We start from the raw sequence: 13,441 nt of genomic DNA, 5'->3' as shown, positions 1-13,441 counted from the left end.
CGGGATCCTGAGGGAAGCTCCCTCCCGGGAGAGAAGGGGGGGTCGGGATCCTGGGGGTCCCCCCGCGGAGAGAAGGGATCCTGGGGGTCCCCCCGCGGAGAGAACGAGGAGGGGGGTTGGGATCCTGGGGGTCCCCCCGCGGAGAGAACGGGGAGGGGGGTCGGGATCCTGGGCGTCCCCCCGCGGAGAGAAGGGGGAGGGGGGTCGGGATCCTGGGGGTCCCCCCGCGGAGAGAAGGGGGAGGGGGGTCGGGATCCTGGGGGTCCCCCCGGGAGAGAAGGGGGAGGGGGTCGGGATCCTGAGGGAAGCTCCCCCCGGGAGAGAAGGGGGAGGTGGGTCGGGATCCTGAGGGAAGCTCCCCCCCGGGAGAGAAAGGGGGGTCGGGATCCTGGGGGTCCCCCCGCGGAGAGAAGGGGGAGGTGGGTCGGGATCCTGAGGGAAGCTCCCTCCCGGGAGAGAAGGGGGGGTCGGGATCTTGGGGGTCCCCCCGCGGAGAGAAGGGATGCGTAGTTGGAGGACCGAGGGAGCCCATGCAAAGAGGAGGAGGGTGTGTGCATCAGGGGCATGGATTGTCATTCTCTCCTTTTGCAGCAGAACTCCTCGCTTTTAAGGGTATCTGTATTTCTCCAGTACCTGAGCCTGGCCTCTCTCTAGGGAGCCTTCTGCAGACAAGGAGGGTGAATGTGTCAGGGACCTGAGCTCCCTCTGGAGCATCTGTCCAGTAGGAGAGTCTGGGATCTAGTGGCTTCCCTTCATCTCCACCTGTTGGTCCCCCTACCGTGAGAGGGAAGAGACATGCAGAGGGGAGTTGGCTCACCAGCCTGACCTTTGTAGACCCATTCATGTGACTCCTCCTGAGGCATTTCACTGAGGGTGTGTGAAAGAATACCAGCTGTTTGAGCTCTCCCATCTCACCAGGGAGTGGGGGGTGCATAGGTGTCAATTTTACCCTGTCTCCTCTTGGAGTGCTCCCTCCAGAGAACTGTCTGCAGGTGTCACAGCGAAGCTCTCCTCTGAACTTCTAGGATGCGTCTGCAGAGAATGTATATCTTGCACAGTGGCAGTTACCTGAACTCCCCTTCCCCTATGTCATGCCATATCAGAGCGTTTCATGCATAGCAACCACAGGATTTGATTTTCAAATGTCTTGGGGGAAACATTTGACAGTACACCTAAGCAGATTTTCCCCTCTAGCTGGAAATGTCACTGTGAAGCTAAGGCTTTTTTAATGCAATGAAACTTGGATAATGCATAACATCTCTCTGATATAGAAACTTTGGATGATAGTCAGTTCTGACCATTGTTAAATAAAAGGTTTTGCTCACTTACGTCACTCATGGATATAATAGAGTGATTGTTTTCCTGGTGACTACTCCGTGGTATTACATTGCATGTTTTTAAAATGGCATTTATTGCCTCTAGGAAGGTGTTACTAGCAACACCTCTATCAAAATCCAGTAAAGCAAGTAAAACTTCTTAAACTTTTTTCAGATTTAGAAAGCATCAGTTTCTACACAGCCCTTGAGTGATCATAGAGCAGCATTTTTCTGTATCTATATTTTTAAATTTCAGAATGTCTAAATGCACCTAAAACTAGATTCATAGTATAAATATCAACCAGAATCAAACATTTAAAGGGGCACTGTCAGGAAATATAGGTCCAACCTGTGTCTTGGTTTATGAAATATATCAAAAATATTTTCTAAAACAATAAAAATGTTTTCACAATTAAGACAAAGAACATCACCTGAAAACCACTTGTTGGAATTTCAAATAGTCTCCTACAGTGTTTGCAACCCAGTATTTGCACGTGCTTAACTTCAAGTATGTGAATATGTCACTACTTGCATGTGTAATGTTAAGTATGGATGGATATGTTTGTGTGGTCAAGACAAATGTTGAAAAGCAACCTATTTTAAGTGTCTTCCCCCCGCCACCATTTCAGCTAGTGGTGACAAGGGTAAGACTCATCCTCTAAAAATATATTTACCCTGGTAGTGACCCTTTTAATTAAGCTGGTATTTTTCTTAGTCATGAGGGCAGTAAGGTATTGAGTGGCATATTATACCTCTTGAGCTTTTTATTGGGTTAATTAGTGATGACTCAGCCCCAGCCTACATCTCTGACTTTTCATCTTGTAGCATTTCTCCTCTGCTCAGTCACTGACTCCTGCCTTAATGTCCTCTTTGTTTTCATCTCCCACTCTTGGCTCTGACTTCTTCAGTGATGACACCTACATGCAGAAAGCCTTCCCTGTGCCTGCTAACCAAGCAATAAATGTCTCTCATCATTCCCTCCCCAAAACTCAGTTCTTCCACGCCACCTACAAGCAATGAGTTAATGCAAATAAGACCAAAATGTGGCTTTAATGGAAGCAGGGAGACTTGTGCCCAGCATAACTGGAACCAGGTGATCTTAGCACTGCTGTAACCCTGCAACCGTTGATGTTACACTCTTCACTCCATCATGTGTGAAATGAGATTGTAGGACATATTTCTTCTTATTGGCTCTGCAAAGTGTGTAGCAAATTTTTGGGTGCTGTATAAATATTATGTACAATCTTGAGCTCTGAGTCTGCAAGCTACTGTCCCTGGACAGACTCTGTGTTTAGGCAGATGCTACTGACTTAAGTGAAGCTATGTGGGCAACAAAAATGATTAGGGGGTTGGAGCACATGACTTATGAGGAGAGGCTGAGGGAACTGGGATTGTTTAGTCTGCAGAAGAGAAGAATGAGGTGGGATTTGATATCTGCTTTCAACTACCTGAAAGGGGGTTCCAAAGGGGATGGATCCAGACTGTTCTCAGTGGTATGAGATGACAGAACAAGGAGTGATGGTCTCAGATTGCAGTGCGGGAGGTTTAGGTTGGATATTAGGAAAAACTTTTTCACTAGGAGGGTGGTGAAGCACTGGCATGGGTTGCCTAGGGAGGTGGTGGAATCGCCTTCTTTAGAGGTTTTTAAGGCCCAGCTTGACAAATCCCTGGCTGGGATGATTTAGTTGGGGATTGGTCCTGCTTTGAGCAGCGGGTTGGACTAGATGACCTCCTGAGGTCTCTTCAAACCCCGATATTCTATGATTCTGTGTGTTAGTGTAAAGGTGTGTCCATGCAGGATTGGGGCCCTGTTTTACAGGAGGGTGTCTACTCTGGAATCAGCATTCTAAACAGTGGGCAGTATCACTGTTACAGAGCCCGTTAATAAATACTAGTGAAAACTTTAACCCAGGTTATGGGCTGTTGAAGTCAGAGGCTGAATGGAGGATGATAGATCCGTCTTAGCATCTATATAGCATCCAGCATTGCTGTCCCTATGTAGGCAAACGCCCCCTGAAGTCATCACTGAGATATTTCATATGGTAGCGTTATATCGGGGTAGAGGTGTACAATAAAAGTCCTCATTTGTATTACCTCCCTTTAAGGAGTTTGTTTTGTATAGATTAGAATATGTATGATGTTACCCTATTAGCATACACGTTAATTTGCTGTTATGCCGACTTTGCAGTTAGAGGTCCTGTTCGGAACTTCTTGGATGTTGGTGTTAGCTATGTTTTGTGCTGGGGTTAGCTGTGTGAGGGGCTAATGTTAGTATTTTGGACAAAATTCCCCCTTTTGCTTGCTACTTTTAGTTTCCTATAACTTACGAGTTACTCAAGTATATTTATACCAAAGGTTCTAGGCCTTAAGCCTTGCACTATTTACTAAAGCCAAATTTTACGGATAAAAACCTGTAGGTTCCTTCCATTACTACTAAACACAATAAAGCAAAATAAGAAAGCAATACATATAATACACGTAAGCTGGCTCACTGGGCTACAGGCGCCCTCTTGATAGGGTGAATTGCCAGTGAACCCTATCACCTAAATTAGGGCCTTACTATATGTTTAAAGCCTGTGCCTTTTATACACAAGATGACTGATGGAAGCACTATTTGCTCAGTTAAGACGTTACATCCCACAGGCATTTATACCCACAACATTTAATGTGACCTTACACTTAATTGACCATAAAAATAATTTGATATTTGGTTATTATCATACTTGCCACTTTTGATAACTGTTACCCTTTATATACTTGGTTAACCAGGCAGGTTACCAATGGTGAAGGTGAAGACGGATTTTGTTGTTACCTTCTTTTTTTTGGCTACACCGCACTGTTTGCCTTGAACGTTACTTTGATGTACTGATTTTTTTGTTAGAACACCAAGCCATTAGTGAAACTTCTGACGTTGGGAGGAATGCTACCAGAGGAGGCACATTGCTGTGATAGTAGTAGATGTTATTTTTGAGGCGACCTGGTGCGTCGAGCTGCCAAGTGACCAAATACATTCTTATCTGGATTGGACCCAGTTAGGAGGTATCATAAAGCCGTTTTAGTTAACTAAGAGTTTTAATTAGGGTGTAGTGTCACACACCCCGTATTTGAGCTGCCCTTTGTAGAAAGCAGTGTCATTTTTTAATAAGGATTAGACCAAGTGACTTTGTTTGTTTTATATTTAAAACCAGCTTTAATACCACTAAATTGCAACTACATATTTTAAATTAAATGTACGGCTTTTTAAAATCCATAATTATGCTATATATGTATACTGTATGCATAAATTGATATTTGACATACGGTTTTTATGATATTTTTGATATAAATGTAGCCACCTTTTATCCTGAAGTTATTGATGAGAGGATGGGTTTTTTTAGGTTACTACAGGTGACGTGTTAGCTGAGGGTTACACCTTTACTTGGTATACCCTTTTACCATATGTTTAGTTTTTATACATATTATATTTTAAGACATATATATACACACACACTGATGATATTATTTTAGGCAATAAGCTTAATACTGTTAGTTTTGACTATGGTACCAATGTACCAAAGAATGTTTTTGCACCAGAGCAACAAAAGTATTTTTATATTAATTTTTTTTTAAGTTTGACATACTGGGGATGAAATTATATGGCTTTAAGGAAGGCACCAATGTACCAAAGAGTGTTTTTATATTTTTTAGCCCGTGTTTACTTTAGCATTAAGAGTTTATTATTTGAAGGTTTACAACAAATGTTTGTTTGTTTGTTTGTTTTACATGGTACAAACACTGGAGCTTGTGAGTTTGCCTTTTTGAACAAACTGTTAGGACCTTAAGGCCAGGTCTACACTACGAGATTAAATCGATTTTAGATACGCAATTTCAGCTATGAGAATAGCGTAGCTGAAATCGAATATCTAAAATCGATTTACTCACCCGTCTTCACCACGTGGGATCGATCCGCGCGGCTCGCTGTGTCGAATCCAGAAGTCCGGTCGTCTAGCTGGAGTTCCGAAATCGATCTAAGCACGCTCTGGGATCGAGATATCGCGTCCAGACCAGACGCGATATTTCGATCCCAGAGCAATCGATTTTAACGCGCCGATCCGGCGCGTAGTCTAGACGTGGCCTAAGACTCCGGCAGAGGAGGAACAATGCTGTCAGCATAGTGCTGTAAGATGGATTTGGGTTCTTATTGAGGGTTTTGTTTTATTGCTGAGCACTTGTAAAGACTTTTTTTTTTGGTACAGCATAGTGAGATTTGATGTTAGAACATTTACTAATTTAGCAATTAAATTTTTTTTTACTATTTTTAAACAAAATATTTTACAGGGGCAAATTTACAAATAACAAATAGCTAAATAATAACAGGATTACTTTTACGAGCTGTATTACCCCCCCCACACACACACTTTGTTGGGGTAATAACTGATGGTTTAATACCAGGTTACGTTAGTTATATTATGAGAACCAAGCAAAATATATGACATTATAAAGCACTACAGCTATAATATAACTATTAATGTTACACTAATAGGAAGATGGTTTGTTTAAGGAACGCTTGAATTGTAATTTGGGTTTTTGCTAAACAACTGGCCAGGTTGCCTGACAAATTTTAAATTAAAGCTAATAATAAATATATTTGAGTTAGTTTTACATAAATTGTTTATCGAGACAAACATACCTATATTTTTCACTGATTTTTGTAAGGATTGAATCACCCCAGGTGTCAAAGAAGGAAAGACACCATGGTGGTTAGATTTTAATTTTCCTGTTGAAATAGTGTGGTACCACAAAGAAAAAAAATATTACTAATAATTAACTAAATTATTTTAGCCAGAGCTTTGTTAAGCCTGACCTTAGAAACCTTTAAGGAAGGAAATTTTACCACCTTTTTAGGGAGCCCATTTTAGTGCTTCACTGCCCTTTTAGTGAAAAAGCTTTTTTTAATATTTCCTAATCTTTTTCTCTGCAACTTGAGACCATTACTTTTTGCTTTGTTTATGTGATTATTAAGTTAGGAACCTGCTTTTTTTGAATCTTCAGATTCTAGATTAAAACAGAAATGGTTGGGAAAAAAGAGTTAGAGGAGGAGCTAATATTTTTTAGGAAATATGAGGACACAATTGTACTTAGATTAATTTTGCATTTTACATTGATGGAATTAGTAATGATAAGCACAATGTATTTTGCGGGTAGCAAAGTTTGCTACATGTTGAGGAAGCTTTACCACTTTTTTTTATAGTAATGATTTCTGCATAAAGCAGAAAGATTATATGTTGCCGGCTTTTTTTTTTAATAGGGGAAGTTTAGAGTTGCAACTAACCTGATACTTATTTATGGAATAATACACAACCGACTAGTTAGATTAAGAAGGTATGTAGATGCTTGAACTTGTTTTAAAGTCATTACCTTGCTTGCTTTTACCACTTACAGGTTAGGAGTAGTAAAGGTTTTTTTTACTTTGTACATGCACATTAGACATACTGGACATAACCTTTTTTTAATTTAAAAGGATTTTTTATTTTTACAACATTTAATTTGCTTATTTTTTAAGATGAAAGTATTTGGCTTACTTTTTTCGCCTCTAGAACTGTTGCTGGAGGACTTTTTATATACGATTAAATGTTTAGGGATTTTTAATTTTAATTATTTGTTGTTATTTAGTTATTAATTAACTAAACTTGAGTTAGAAGTAGTTTGCTTTGCTTACTTTTTTTTATTTAGCACAGAATACAAAAGCACTTTTTCTTTCTAGCGACTGCTAGAAAAGTCTTAATGATTTTGCTGCTGAGGATTTTTTTGACATTACAAGTTAAAGCACAGAAACTATTGGCTTGGTGAAATACATAGAATAGGAAAAAGGCATGCTACAAGGTTTTTATGACCCGTGAGGGGAACAAAGTTTTTGGTACCTTTTGGTAAAGGTTTTTTTTTTTTTAAAATACCTTTTAATTAACCATTTTTACATTATTATTTAATTTAGTTTTTTGGTATTTTAACACTCTGCTTAGGTGAAAGTTGGACTTGTATTTACAGCTATGCTTAGACCGTTTTGTAGCATTTATTTATTTTATTTATTATTAACTACTTAATTAATTTGAGTTATTACTGATCAACTTTACTTTTTTTTAACTTTTACTTAAAGCTTACGTAAGTTACTTGACACATACGCACGCACACACACATATGCATACAATATATTGGGACGTTTTACATTAAATGATTAACCCCTTAACCGGTTTAACAATTACATAAACAAGTTTTAAGAAAAACAGAGGGGAGGGTTTTTTTGGTCTCTCTCTCTTTTTTTTTAATGGGTTAACTTATTCTTATAAAGAAAAGTTAGACAGGCTTTAAATGATCATAGCCACCACTCCCCCTATTATTTAAAATAGGTAGCTAAAATAACATGGCATTTTGAATTGTTGACTCTTTTGCAAATGTTAAAAAAGTGCTCTCAAGATAAAGATCATATTTTGGTTTCCCTGCGTCTGTCATAAAAACACAGAATTGTAGGACTGGAAGGGACCTTGAGAGGTCATCTAGTCCAGTCTCCTGCATTCATGGCAGGACTAAGTATTATCTAGACCATCCCTGACAGGTGTTTATCTAACCTGCTCTTAAAAATCTCCAATGATGGAGATTCCACAACCTCCCTAGGCAATTTATTCCAGTGCTTAACCATCCTGACAGTTAGGAAGTTTTTCCTGATGTCCAACCTAAATTGCCCTTGCAGCAATTTAAGCCCGTTGCTTTTTGTCCAATCCTCAGAGGTTAAGAACGAACAATTTTTACTCACTGCCCTCCTTTGTAACGAGACCTTTTTTATAGAGTAACTTTGAAAAAACTAATCATTGTGTCGCGTGCTCTGCCCCACCCCTTCTCAACACTTCTCCAGATTAAAGAAACCCCTATCAATCATTTTTATCCAGTCTTCCCATCCTTAGGAGTCATTGCTTTTTTCTATACAACTTTTATTAAATCATTTTTGTTGAGCTCTTTCTCTGGACTTTTCTAGCCGAATGATTATTTGTGCGAAATCGTTACATCCTGAAAGTGTGGCTACCCTCAAAAGAACTTGGACCAACGCATCCAAGTTGAGGACCTAAATCAGGGCGGTATGAGGAGAGAAGAGGAGCGGAAGAATTAACTATTTCTTGTGGTCTTTGTTACAACCACTTCTCATGCGGTAGAGATATCTATTCCCAGAATGATGCTGTTGCTTATTATTGAGGCATATTTCACAGATTGAGATGGACTTACTGGTTGACGTGTCGTATTTATAGCTGCTTCTACCCCCAGATCTTTCATGCAGTCACCTCCTTCCTTAAAGGCAGTATCTGCGTACCGAGTTTGTAATGGTGTGGAACTGATTACTATCGCTGTCTAGGAAGCGATACCTTACTTGTTCCTTTTGAAATATGAATTCATTCCTTCATATAACCATTACTGCAGTGATTTTTTCCAGCATCTATTATTGACTTTTAATGCCTATTCCTCCAAAGCACTTGCACCCCCCTCACTTGATGATCGTGTGCAAAACATTGTTAAAGTGTCAACCTCCTGCCATTGATACTAAAATCCATTGATAAGCTATGGATAGATTACCAAATAGCAAAAACTATAATAATCTTTTTATGTATTGTCTTTAAAAATCTTTTTCCTCCAACTCACGTGCACTTATCGACACTTTTCACTTTAAGCTTCGGGAGTGAACCTAGCTGAAATACACTATGCAAAACTCTGGTTTCTCATGCCAATCTGAGGGGAAAGGTTGAGCCAGAGTATTGTGAAGGAATTTCTATCGCAACACTTTATAACTGAGATGTGTAAAAAGAAATGAATGAAAAAATTTCTGTTGGGCTTTGAGTGAACTTCAACACTCAAGTTGCAGTGTGCCACATTTGAAGTGCCATTGCGCTACCTATCTCTTAAGCTTTCGTGTCATCTCTTTAATTAAAAAAAACTTTAATTGCCTGAAGCTCTGATTTTAAACAATGAGTTCAGCCGAAATCGAGATTGAGGGTGCCTGGGCAGCCAGAGAAGCGGATGGCGATATCTCAAACGTGGGGAGAGACTCAATTTAAAGGATGGAGCGCATATAATGCAAGTGTAAGAATAACATTGTCATGGTTAATGCGAGCATGGGGAGTCCATGTAAAAGGGGGCACTATATCGAACTGGAGAAACCAAAATAACAAAGCCCCCATATAAAATCTTCGGAGATTTACTGGATCACGCCGATTTACTAAAAGGAAATTAACTGGACATTGGGTAGCACCAAGGCCCACGCCCAGGCAGCAGGAGACTAACGTGCCCTCTAGATTTAATTTTATAGAGGATTCGGGGTTTTCAGCTTATATGTAAGAGCATATTGTGCAGCATTCTAGCCATCATGTGGTGTTCAAAGAGTTTTTGCCGCAAACTAAATAAGATCCTCCATCCTTGCCAGGGGATACGTTCATCTAGTTGCACGCACCAATCTAAGCCTACGATTGAAGGCAGGAGCCTAACTTAGGCTCTTGGGAACTTTGACATTCATGTGTGGCTAATGTCCCGTTCAACTTGTGATCTAGGGCGCTCCACGGCCCCATCACGTACAGGGGTGCTTGTGGGGCGGCAATGACTGCCGGGGGGGTGTGCTTGGACGGTCGCCCGGGAGGGCTGAGGGGGATTCGCACGGCGTTGCCTTCGGCACGACATGGCTCGCTGCGGAGGTCCGGCTGGATTCCGTGGGCTTCGGGGTGGGAGGGCACTGCGAGACCGCAGCAGGCGACCCTCTGCATGGCACGCCTATGGGGCAGGTTCACTCGGTTTAGGGAATGTGGTCTGACTGGGGTTCGAATGTGGGAGTGAAGGTACTCAAGGCTATGAGCAGCGGCGTTTCTGTTGGGATGCCGGGGAGGGCAGGACACTGGATAGGGCTGCAGGCTTCTGGGTGGGGCTGTAGATGTAAGGGGATTGGGGTGCGTGTTGAGGGTGGCTCAGGCTTAGGCTAGAGGGTTGGGTGCAGAGAGTGAGGGCTCTGCGGTGGGGCCGAGGATGAGAGGTTCGGGGAGAAGGAGGGGGCTCAGGGCTGAGGCAGAGCGTTGGGGTGCAGGCTCTAGGGTGGGGCTGGGGATGATGGGTTTGGGGTGCGGGAGGAGGCTCAGGGCTGTGGCAGGGGTTTGAGGTTTGGGGGTGAGGGCTCCAGCTAGGGGTGAGGGATCTGGGATGGGGCTAGGGAAGAAGGATTTGGGGTACAGGCTGCCCTGGGGCTGCAGTGGGGAGCGAGGACTCCCCCTAGTCCTTTCCCTGGCCGCGGCAGTTCTGGTGGGGCTGAGCTGTGCCGGAGGAGGGGCTCCTCTCCCCAGCAGCTCTGGTGGGGCTGGCCTCGGCCAGGCCAGGGGAGGGGCTCCTCTCCCCAGCAGCTCTGGTGGGGCTGGACTGGGCTGGGGTGGGGGAGGCGCTCCTCCCCATGGGCACGGCAGTTCCAACGGGGTTGGGCTGGGCTGGGGGAGGGGTGTCTCTGCCTGCCTGCGAGGGCACGCAGACACACAGCTTACAGGGAACTTAGCATGTTATGCTACCTGTTTTCTCTTGTTGAATGTTTTCTTTTTAATATACGAAAATAGAAAATAAATGTTTAAAATGGTTAGCTATTTATCTTGACATTGGCAAGCAGAATAGTCAGTGGTTGCTGGCATGGATTTGAAGATTAGAAATTGACGATTTTGCAGTGGCTACATGATGATGATAGCCAGCTCTTAGATCTCAGAGTATTGCAAAGGAGGTCAATATCATTATCCCTATTTTACACATGGGGAAATTGAGGCATAGGGCAATGAAATGACTTGGATTAGGTCAGTGGCAGAGCTGCGAGTTGCAGGTGTCCTGAATCCCAATCTGGTGCTCTGTCCATTAGGCCACATTGCTTCCCCACGTTTTATCCCCTAATCATTATGTAATAAGACACCCAAACACAATAGCTCTAACGAACAACCAGCTATTTCCACCAAATGATCAGTTATTTTGGCATTTTAAAAACATTGCTTTGCATTTTTAACTGGCATTCTACTTCTGCTAAGGAGATCAATATAAGAACCACACTTAACAGTTTCCTTTACCTGTATTGCTAATAACACCTAAGATTATAAAAGTATAAAGAATTAAATACCAGTACATCTGATTTACTTATACTTCTTGCAGAGTGGGAGAGTGGGTGTCCCTTGTTTGCATTTCTCTTGTCCATTTCTTGTATAGTAAAACTAACTGGGTAAATTTCATCCTCTATTTCTTGTGATCTGGTAGGATGCTGTTGGGTCTAGATTTCCTATACTTTATAGGACTGTTCAGTTAAAGAGAGAGAGCTGATTTTTTTTTTAAAAAATCATCCTGTGTAAATTCACTCTGATTTCCAGCCCGCCAGCTCGTAACAAATATTTTATTGGCAATAAAATTGCCAAGTCAAAGACAGGCTGAGAAAGTTGGAGTGTTTATTTACACATATCTGTAACTTTGTTTTGCAGGCTTGGGGTCTGAATTGATAAAGGAGCACATTTTGAAATCCACTGTACTTTGGTTGTAGTGGGCTTATCCTCAGTAGCTATTAGTGTTGACTGCTCACTTGCTGTGCTATTTGATCAAAAGATTGCTGGGAAGGAGATAAACTTTCATGCTTCAAGACCTGAGCATAAAATGATGGCGGTTAGGAAGAAACTTTTCCTATACACAGGTTACTGCATAACTTGTTCCTCCAGGGATTCTTGCACCTTCCACTGAAGCATCTAGAACTGGCAATTGTCAGATATAGGATGTTAATATGAATCACTACTCTGATCCAATATGACAGCTCCAATGCAACTAGAAAATGAATTGTCTGGTTAAGTCTGGGAGGGATGGGTGCAAAATAAAACTACAGTGTTTATTCCAACTTCCTATTGGCCAGGGTATGAAACTAAGTGCTTGTCTTCACTACCGGGGTAAGTCAACATAAGTTACGCTACTCCAGCTACGTGAATAACATAGCTGGAGTTGACATAGATACCGTAGTATCTTCAGTGTGCTGCGTCGACGGGAGACGCTCTCTGGTCAACTTACCTTTATTCTTCTCACAGATCTGGAGTCCTGGGGTCGACCGGAGAGGGCTCTGCCGTTGATTTAGCAGGTTTTCACTAGACCCGCTAAATTGACCCCCCTGGATCAATTTCAGCCGCGTTGATCTCCCCATAGTGAAGACCAGCCCTAAGGTATGGTCTACACTACAGACGTGTGTCAGTATAACTACATCTCTCAGGAGTGTGACAGATCCCCACCCCTGAGCAGGGGAGCTGGAACAATTTTTGTAGTGAGTGCGCTGATAGCCATTGTCTTGTATATAATGGAAACATTCCCCCACCCCCAGTTCCAGCACTTCCATCCCTGAGCAAAGTAGTTATATCGACCTAACCTTGTGTAGACAGTGCTGTGTGGAGGGGAAAGTTTCTCCCGCCAACATGGCTACTGCTTCTTGGGGAGGTGGATTTACTAAGCCAACGGGAGAGCTCTCTCCTGCTGGCTTAGAGCATCTTCATTAAAGTGCTGGAGTGGCACCAGTGCAGTGATTTAAGTGTAGATGTGCCCTAAAATGCAACATTTGTTGCATTGCAGAGTTGTATAGTCTTAAAAAAATATGTTGATATGAAATGTCGTTGTTTTAGTGCTTGTTGAGCAAATGCTTATGATGGCTTATGTGGGTATTTTTTGTCATACTATCTTTATAAATTCTCAATAAAAGTGCAAATTACTTAGCTGTAAAGTGTTTTGTGCTCTTTATTGTGTAACGTTTTCATTTTGTTTTACGCTCATTCCCCACGCTAAGTAGACCTGTATATGGCAAGAGGCATGGCCCCTACTACAAAGATCTTAAAAATCCGTTAGGCAACCCTAGAACATTAAGTTAGGGAAAACTTACATATAAGTCCTGTTCTGGAGTTCTGATACTTTAGAATTCAGACTCGGAGTTTGTTTACATACAGAAGTATGTAGTGAGGTCAGGACATGTAGGGATAAAGTGAGGAAGGCTAGAAGCCGTGTAGAGTTGAACCTTGCAAAGGGAATTAAAACCAATAGTAAAAGGTTCTATAGCCACATAAATAAGAAGAAAACAAAGAAAGAAG

At 42.0% G+C, this 13,441-nt stretch overlaps 1 protein-coding gene across 1 annotated transcript in view; it reads left to right on the top strand.

Moving 5' to 3' along the window:
• Nucleotides 1-390: 390 nt before the first annotated feature.
• The window catches only part of TSNARE1 (t-SNARE domain containing 1), a 691,098-nt gene continuing 678,047 nt past the window's right edge, over nt 391-13,441 (top strand). Inside the window, exon 1 of the mRNA XM_075063289.1 lies at nt 391-419. The gene's annotated coding sequence lies outside the window, so the exon portion shown is untranslated. The remainder of the gene's footprint in view (nt 420-13,441) is intronic.

Source organism: Chelonoidis abingdonii, chromosome 2 (genome assembly GCF_003597395.2).
Source record: "Chelonoidis abingdonii isolate Lonesome George chromosome 2, CheloAbing_2.0, whole genome shotgun sequence".
NCBI lineage: Eukaryota > Metazoa > Chordata > Testudines > Testudinidae > Chelonoidis > Chelonoidis abingdonii.
This window is presented reverse-complemented; position numbering and strand designations above follow the sequence as displayed.